The following is a 9850-nucleotide window of genomic DNA, read 5'->3' on the forward strand; positions in this document are numbered from 1 at the left end:
ACTCCTTGGGTCTCCCCGCCTCGGCTGACGGAGCCGTTGGCCAACTCCAGGCTAAGGTAGCCAGAACCTGGTGCTCAGAGTCCGAGGGAGGGTGAAGATAGATTGATTGGTGATGTCTGGCAGGCAGGGCAGTAGTGGCTTAGAAACTATAGGTTTCTAAGAGCAGCAGTTCTAGGTAGATCCTGCATGGGTGGTGTTGGGGAGGTGTCTCAGGTAGGCACCACAACTTCTGGGCTAGGATCTTCTGGGGCTATTGACACGTGGAAGGGCCTTCCCTCTGGTATGGCTGGCTGGGGCCATCGTGCTGGTGCACCCTGGCCATGCAGGCTGGCCAGGGTCCCTTGTCAAGGCCTCTGTCCTATCAGTAGCCTTTCTGTAAGATGTCTCTTGTCACCCTGAATGTACCCTCCAGAGCCTCAACCCCCTCCATCTGGGACTTCCCTCCCCAGCTGGGCTTGGGGCTCGCCTGAGTTGCCTGCCCCTTCCTGTGGGCAGCCTCCAGGTGGCGCCATGGAGCAGAGAGGTAGCCGAGGGGCCAAAGGGACCGGCCCTGGCCTCAGTGTCCCCAAACAAGAGCTAATCCCTGAGTTGTTGGGCTAGATCCCTGACTCTGTTCATTAGCACGGCCATTGGGCAGATGAACAGACTGAAGGACAGAGAGGCTCCCATGGAGGACACGATGGCCCCAGGATACGAACGAAGGCACCTACTTTACTTTCGACTCTGTGTACTGAGCACACAAACGGGGGCCCCAGGCCCGTCCCTGTTGGGGAGAAATGGGCCCCCGCCCTCTCCAGTGTTGCTGTACTGAAATGCCACAGTAGGTGGCCTTCATGGACAGATGCATTTTCTCACAGTTTAAAATGCCAGACTTCTGAATTCCAGGTGCCAGCCCTAGGGGGGAGTCTTTCTCTCTGCATCTGCTCTGTTAGGGGGGGCCCTGGGGGGTTCCCAGTCCCTTTTCGTGTGTGTGTGTGTGTGTGTGTGTGTGTGTGTGGTGTCCTGGTCCCTTGTCAGCGTCTTTATCTCTACGGTTGTCATGGGGCAGGACCGTCTTGCTAGTCAGCCGGCTTCACGTCTCAGGAGTGATTGCCTTCCCACACGCCATACATTGGCCAGCTCTCGTGATCGTACAGAGAAACCCCATTCCCCAACGGGACCACCCCCAGAGGTACCCCAAATGCCACAGCCCTCTGACTCTTGGAGACCATGCAGGGCAGTAGAGCAGCCCCACAGGGCTTCCAAAGCTGTCATCTTGAAGGGTGCTGGTGGCCACCTCTTCCTCCCCCGGAGCAGGCGGGCAGACCCCAGCTGTTCACCTTCGGGTTAGCAGCCGAGTCTTTAACCGTAAGTCTGGGGCCTCAGATGGACAAGACATGCCGGGGCGAGGGGGGAGCACAATTCAACCCATACCGTGAGGCTTGGGCAGGGGCAGCATTTGAGATTGGGTTTGGCTTCAGCTTTCTTGACCCTGCACAGCTGCCGCTGCCCCAAGTCCTGCACCGCCGGTTGTGGGCAGGGAATAGGGCCAGCAGGGGGGAGAGCTGCTCAGGACTTTGGAAGTAGGTGGGGCAGGTTAGCTGAGGGCATCCACCCTAGCTCTGTTCCTCTTAAAAGAATTTTCTGGATAACCCACTCAGGCCGCTAAGTGGCCCTGGCCTGTGTGAGCCATCTGAATTAGTGGCCGGCTCTTAAAAGCCTCTGGCCCAAAGGGTAAGCCTGGCCTTAATTCACTGTCCTGGAGTCGATGCTGACTCATAGCTCCACCCACCTGTGGGCTTACCAAGTAGAAAGTCTGGTCTTTTCTCCGAGGAGCTGCTGTGATTTTGAACTGCTGACCATTCGGGTCACAGCCCAACACGTTAACCACTACGTTCGCCTCACACTCAGGAATAGGGTGACTCCGGGGTGGGGTCTTGGTTTCCCATCCTCCAAGTCCATCTGGGTCTGAGTCTTGCCAGGGCTGCGGCCCCGGCAAGTCACTCCGCTGGGGCCTGTGCTCTCAGCTGTCAATGGGAAGACTGGGCCATGCGGCCTCTGCGGCCTTTCGGTCTCCAGCGTTCTCAGGTGCTCTGCCGTGTGTCCCCATGGTGGCCTTCGGGAAAGATCTTCCATGGCCAACAGCAGAGTGTTGATCCCGGCCCCGAATGCCCTCAACGGCTCTTTAACAACAGACCGTGCCCAGCCCAGGTGTGGTAGTTTAAGGATCGGGCTGCATTGGATCAGCGTTTTGAAACACCAGCTGCTCCGAGTAAACAGTTCCGGTCTCAGTTAGGGCACTTCCACCCTGTTCTTTAGAGTCGGTAGAAGTCGGCATCAGTTCAACGGCTGTGAGTTACAGCCCCTCCACCCCCCGCCCCAGGCTTCTCCCTCTCAGAAGGGTGATGCCAAGCCTGATCCCCAAGCTCATGGCGTGTTGTAGGGTGCCGTCAAGTTGGCTCTGGCTCAGGGTGACCAATGTACAACAGAAAGAAACGCCACCAGTTCCTGGGCCACCTTCGTAACTGCCCGTATGTCTGAGCCCATTGTTGCAGCCACTGTGTCCACCCACCTCCTCAAGGGGTCCCATCCTTTTTTGCTGCCCAAGCATGGTGTCCGCTTCCAGGGGCTGGTCCCTCCCGATAACCTATCCAAAGGCCCTGAGACCTACTCTAGCCAGCTTTGCTTCTAAGGAGCATTCTGGTTGTACGTCTTCTCAGACAGGTGTGTGTGTGTGGTTCTGGCAGTCCGTGGCACGTTCGGTATTCTTGGCCAGCACCGAAACTCATGGGCATCGATTCTTCTGTGGTCTTCCTTATTCATTTCCCGAGCTCACCTCGAACAGGTGAAGCTCTGGCTTGAGCCAGATCAGTGTGTCTGCCTGGCACTGGACTCCTCTCGGTGGTAGACCAGGAGTTTCTGCTTCAGTTCGTCCCACTGGGCTAATGAAGTAGCCATCAGGCTGCCACCGCCCAGCTGGCTTTGGGCAAACGTCATTTGGCCCCGGGATGGTGGCTTGAGGCTCTGTAGGACAGAAAGAAAACAGGCTTAAGTGGGTGCAGGCTCCCCACTCCAATGCTCTGGTTGGCCAGACCCTTGCCTTTTGGCTAGTCTCCCGTCCCTGCCCTCCCTTCCCCACCCCCAATCTAAGCCCAGTGCCCTGGCAGTGGCCCTGAGGCAGCTCAGGAATGTTGAGTGGGACTCTCCCTTTCCAAGTGGCTGCCCAGAATTGGGGACAACAGAGGCTCAATCTCTCACAGGTCCCCCGCAGCTGCAAGAGATTTGAGACTTATAAGGACATGGTGACCCAAAAAGGCAAAGGGATGCTGAAAGCCTGGGGTCAGCAGGGAAGTGATGGGGGGAGGGGAGGAGCCCCATGCCAAGCAGGTTAGAGCCAACTCTTCCCCTGGGAAGATAAAGTGGGTGACAGGGCCCGGGCCCTGTTGCCTTCCCCCACCCACCCCTACCCCCACCCCCACCCCCACCCTGCCCTGGGAAGACCAATCCCGGAAGTTACCGCTCTTGCCCAACAAGCACATAAACAAACACAACTTGAGACTTTAGCCCGAGACTCTGGCTGGCCCCCAGCAGGCTGCACCTAACCACAGAGGGCCCCTGGAAAGTGGGTACCTGATGCAGAGGGGCTGGGTTTGGCCCTGGAAGAACTGCCCTTTCTATGGGGCATTGGGAGGGTAGGGGGTCAGGGTAGGAGTGCCCGCAGGCACCAGGGTTTGGTCTGCCTGGAGGAGTCTTCCAACTCGCATCCAGCCAGGGGCGGTCCAGGGGCCTTCCGGTCGCCCTGACAACTGTAGAAATGTTTGACTGTGTAGCGCCTCTTGGCTTCCTGGTCCCTAACCCCTTTGTCATTGGAGGGTCAGTTGTAGAACCTGAGCCCGATCCATTCCTTCGTGTGTGATCACCTTTCTGAACTCACGGAGTCTTCATTACATAGATGCCGTGTGGTTTGGGGCAGCTACACCGTGAAAAGAGATGGCACATAGTATGTCTAAGAGACTGCAGAAGGGCTGACTGCTCATGGATTGGAAGACTTAATAGCGGTCAGCTGTCAGTCTGCCCCAGAGCACTCTATAGATTTAACACAATCCCGACCCAAATCCCAACAACCTTCTTCACAGAAAGAGAAAAACCAACCCTCCGTCTCACGCAGAATGGCGTGAGGCCTCCTCCAGCCACAAGGCTGGAGGAGAAGAATAAAAGTAGGACTTCCACCTTGATTTTCAAACAGATGACAACAGTGCCTACAGCAATTGCGAGCATGGCGTCGGGCCTGGTGGTGTTCCCGTGCCTTAGGGCCAGGGTTGCCATGGGTCAGATCTGAACCGACTCGAAGGCGCCTGACAACCACATAACCCGCCGGGACAGTGATCAGAAAACCGCCGCTACTGGTATCTCCAGAGACACATTGGCCAATAGAATAGAACAGAGTCCAGACATAAATCCCACCCTTCGATGGTCAACTTAAAAAAAACCAAAATAAGGACACTTAAGTCCATCCTGTGGGGGAAAGCAGAGTCTTTTTTAATACGTGAGATTGGGGAAATTGGAGTTCCACATGCAGAGAAACGAAACCGGATCCGTGCCTCACACCATACACAAAGACAAACTCCACATGGACCAAGGACCTACTTGTACAAATTGAAACCAGAGGATCCTTAGACGAACCAGCAGGGGCGACGCTGTCAGGCCAAGCTTCCAACAGTGGGTCGTTTAATCTAATGTACTAACCCAAACAAAAAGCACAAGGCAAAATAAATACATGAGACTTCCTTTAAAAAGCTTTAAGACTGGATCAAAACAGTGAAGTGACAAGTTCCCACCAGGGAGTGTCGCTTCAGAAACCATCGCTGTAGCAAGAACTAAAGGACGAAAATATACACAAGGGTGTGTTAAAAACAGCAACAACAAACGTTGCCACAAAACCATAGGAAACGCCAGGAAGCAAGATCATCGAACTGCAGAGCTGTGGTTTGTCTGTCTCCTCCGGCCAGGTCTCTACCCGCTAGAAGGCCTTGTTTCCAACTCCTCAACCCTTCTCTGAAGAATTGGATTGACGCCAGGTCGCATGTCAGCTTGGGTGGTGTTGAGGGACTCGAACCCCAGTCATTCCCCTATGCTGTCTGGAGTATTTAGAACCAGAAGACATCAGACGGGGCCGGGCCAGGGTTGTTGGGCGGATGGAATAAGGTTTCCCAATAAGATTCTCATAAAGCAGAGCTTGCTCTCCGGAATAACGGGCAGGTGTGTGGTTGGGATGGGGAGGGGGGAGGGCGGAGTATTACTCAATTTTCCTGACCTTTTTCTCACCCACGCAGCTTCCCATTTGCTGAAAACGTCTTCCCGATAAGCCCTCAGGAAGGCCTGTGTCCTTCCACAAAAATCCATCAAGGCAACCCCTTTGGAATGGAGCGGGGGAAAGGCAGAAAGAGCCGCCATAATCTTCGGAGCTGCTTAAACCTCACTGCCTTGAATGTAACCTTTCTGAAGGTTCTCCAATGAGACGAAGACAAAACGGGACTGAATGTGTCCGCTGCCACCCACCAATCACAGTGGCATGCTCAAGGATAAGCCCAGGTCAGGCGGGGACCCTAGGAGCAGTACTTTGTCACTCGCTGTGAGGTGCCATCGAGTCGGTGCCGGCCCCTGGGCACAACAGAACGAAACACTGCTCGGTCAGTGCCCTTCACAGAATTGTTCCTCCGCCTGAGCCCATTGTCACAACCACTGTGTCCATCCATCCCTTCGACGGTCTTCCTCTTTCGCGGCCCCTCCACTTTCCCATGTCCCTTCCCAGGGACCGGCCACTCCTGCCAGCGTGTCTAAAGTGCTTGAAATGCAGCCTCATCATCCCTGCCTAGTCTAAGAGCACTCAGGCCCTCCTTCTGCCAGGACACTTATATCCTTGTGTAAAGCTTTGATCAGCCAACAACCAGGTGACAATAAACCACCCGCACGCTAGGCAAAGAATCTGATCAGGCATCCACACCCTCAGCAGCTGAGCTCCTCAAAGCCTCTGTGACAGACCCATTTCACTCCCGCTGGCGTGGCTCCGATGAAGAAAGAGAGAAAAATCACAGACGTTGGCGAGGATGGGGAAACGGAAGCCCTTATCCGTTGTGGGTGAGAATGTGACTTTCAGAATGGTACAGCCGCTGTGGGAAGCGGTGAGAAAAACTAAAAATAGAATTAACCCTATGGGCCAGCATTTTCCACACCTGGGTACCCGCCCTAGCAGACTTGAGAGCAGAGACCTGTACACCCCGTGTTCACTGGCACAGCTGCTCACAAGAGCGGAAAGGTGGGCGTGGCCTAAGTGTCCATCAGCTGAGGAGTGAGGGGACACGACGTGCTGCAGACGGACAATGGACGGACTCGTCCTTGGCCAGCAGCGGAAGTAAAGTCGAGAAACGCACGTCTGGACGGAGCTTGAAAACTATGCTGAGTGAAAGAAACTAATCACGAAAGGTCAACTCTGACCTCATGTCTATAAAAAGATGGGGAAGGGCACGTGTCTGGAGAGCAATGTTTATTAACTGTTACCCAGGGCCGGAGGGAGGGGGGAGGAAGAAAAGGAAGTTGATAGTGGTGGAGATTTTGAATTAAGGCTTAGGCCGCACAACTGATCACTGTGGTTGCTGCCAAGAAAGTTTGTTTTCGTCTGGATTGTCTATAGAAATAAGTCCAATAAGGGGTGGAGGGAAGAGACCTCTCACCACTTCCTTGGGGGAGTTGGGTTTGCTGATCCATGGGGCTCGAGCTGAACTTGAGGGCTGAGGCTACCAGCCGTGTGCAGTGCCTTTGGGCATTTGTCGGCATCGCTAAAATAGCTTTGTAACATTTCCCGAACAAGGCCCAGCCCAAGGGGCTGCAGGGCTGAGAGGACACGGACCGGAGAGAGGTATGCCTGCAGACATGATGAGAAGAGGCTGTTCTGATGAACACCTGCATCTTAAGCATTTCTGATGCTGAAATGTAACGCCAACTTCTCTAAGAAACCCCACTGTGGGCCACCAAGAACCAGGAGGAGAATGCATGTGGACAAATTGTCCACACGTGTGATTAAGAGTCTGAGAAGTCACCAGACTCCCGTGGAGAAAGTCCTTCACACTCGTAAGTTGGAGATGAATCCGTCACCTTCTCCTGGCTGAAAAACCACCCCCATAGTATCCCCCCATAATAGTGCTACTTTTACGTTGCTTCGTATAAGCCCGTGGCTGCTTCCTCTACGCTTGAAGGTTGTCTGCCCTGGAGAGCAATCAGATCCTACTGTCCACCCCACCCCAAGTTCAGCCCACTCCCTCTGACACTGATCACAGATTGTTCCCCTGGAAAGAGCTCAGGGACACCTCAAGTCAAGTCAGTTCAGAGACAGCCAAGGGGCAGCCGCCATCTTCACTCTAGAACCTGCCCACCCCGTAATGGATGTGTCTTCCCGTCACGTGCATGCTCCTACCAGCTCCCCTCCCCATGATGTGTCCGCCTCTAGTACATGCTCTTCCTCTTACGTGTGTGTATGATGTGCCTGCGAGCCCGGTGATTAGATAAGCCTGTTGGAGAATACAGTCGCAGGCGCTCTCTCTCTGGTTCCAGACTCCATGGACTAGGTGAGCCCTGACATGCCTTGTCCATTGTCTCTTTAATTTTCCCTTTCAACTACACAACCGCTCCTTAGGACCCTCGCAGTTGCAGGGCTGGACGCACCAGTACTGCGAGGATGTGAATTTTGGGTGCCAATTGCAAAGGATTATTAAACCCAGTGGAAAAGTAGAGTACCTTGGCGGGGGTGGTTGCTGTCAGAATCAGTGAAGAAGGTTGGTCTCCTAGCGACCTTCTGTATGTTTAACAGAATGGAACCTCGCCCAGCCCTGCACCATCCTCGCAATTGTCTGCATGTCTGAGCCCACTGTTGCAGCCACTGGTCCATCCATCATGCCGAAGGCCTTCTTTTCACGGACCCTCTACCTCTCCAAACATGACATCCTTTTCCTGGGGACTGGTCGCTCCTGATAACATGCCCAAAGCATGAGAGATGGCCTTACCATCCTTGCTTCTAAGGATCACACGCATACAAGCGACTGAAAGCATCAGGGTTGGGCACAGCTAGGTCCTCAAGGTGACACCCTTGCTCTTTAACACTTTAAAGAGGTCTGGGTGCAACAGGTTAGCCCAACGTAATGTACACATCCTTTGCTCTCTTCTCTGCTGCTTCCATGAGCACTGATTGTAGATCCAAGCAAGGTGGAACCCTTGACCACTTCCATCCTTCCTTCGTTTATTATGATGTTAGCTATGGTGTCTAGTTGTGAGGATCCGGGTCTTCTTGACACGGAGTTGGAAGCCACCCTGCAGGCTGCAGTCCTTGATCTTCATCAGCCAGGGCTTCAAGTCCCAGCTTTCAGTCCGCAAGGCTGCTGATCAAGCCTGCCTCCAATCTGGATGTCCCCATTCTTCTTCACAGAACCCAGCATCCCCGATGATTTGCTCAGCACACAGATTGAATAAAGATGGTGAGATGATACAACCCTGACACACACCTTTCCTGATTTAAGCCATGCGGCATTCCCTCCTTCTGCTCTAACGGTTCCCACTTGGGAATTCCCACTCTCCCTAATGCTCTCCATAGTGTGTTATGATCCTCCGTCCAATGCCTTGGCACAGTCGATAAAACACAAGTAACCATTTTTTTCTGGTATTCTCTGCTTACAGCCAAGACGGATCTGACCTCAGAAATGGTATCTTTTGTGCCCCGCCCTCTTCTGAATCTGGCTTGGATTTCTGCCAGCTCCCTGGGGCAACCATTGTTAAAGGATCGTTAGCAAACTTGTTTGCATGTGATATGGATGCTATTGTTCTAGAATTTGTGCATCTGTTGGACTACCGTTCTTTGGAATGGGTACAAATATGGATCGCTTCCAGACAGGTGGCCATCTACATTTCTTGTCATGGACTAGTGAGTGCTTCATCAGCTTGTTGATGAGTGAGCGGTTTGGGGTGGGGATGGAAGTTAGTTAGTTTATGCTATTGGTGGGGGTGGGGGCTGGGGCGGTAGGGTGAGTCAACCCAGAAAAACAGGATGGAAATGGCTGCACACGTCAAGGAATGTAATCAGCGTTCACTCACTCACTGCCACCGAGTCGATGCCAACTCACAGTGACCAAGGCTGTCCCGTAAATCAGTGTTAATGGATTGTAAAAGTTGGTGGGTGAATGGGGAGGGGGGGGGAGTTAAGCAAAACATCAAGGATGAGGTAGCTAACCTCCCTGCGCCTTCATCAGCTCTGGAGACCCACCACATCTGCCTCCTCTCCCCACCCCACCCCAGGGTGTGCAGTGTAGTCATTGCTGCCAATTATAGATGGAGGCTTGTCAGTGGTGGGCTCCAGGGGCTGGGTTGGCAGGCCAGCCCCTCGGTCCGCAGCGCAGGTATGGGTGTCCGGGGTGGACCCACCAGGAGACCCAAGACGCACCCTCTTGCACTGAGCCAGGGACTTAATTGCGCTACTTGCGGTTGGTAAGGGGCATTTCCACGCGGGCTTCACCGTGTGAACCTGCGCTGCAGGGGGGTGGGGAGGCGCGATCCGCAGACGGCCCATTGTTTGCAGATTGTTCACAGCCACTCTGTGCCCAGTGTCCTCACCTCCGAGCGTTCCGAAGTGTTCCCTTCCAGGACGCAAGGTCCCATTCTCCAGCCTCCGCCCGCTCCCGCCCCCCGCCGTCCCGCGGTCCCTCCCGACTCCACGTCGCGCTGCTCTGGCCCGGCCCCCGGGGTACCAAGTGGGGCCGGGCCCCGAGTGGGTGGGGCCGGCGGTGTCCGGGGCGCCGGGGCCCGCGGGGCGGGACCGGGCCGAGCAGCC

The sequence above is a fragment of the Tenrec ecaudatus genome, chromosome 4 (genome assembly GCF_050624435.1).
Source record: "Tenrec ecaudatus isolate mTenEca1 chromosome 4, mTenEca1.hap1, whole genome shotgun sequence".
Classification (NCBI taxonomy): domain Eukaryota; kingdom Metazoa; phylum Chordata; class Mammalia; order Afrosoricida; family Tenrecidae; genus Tenrec; species Tenrec ecaudatus.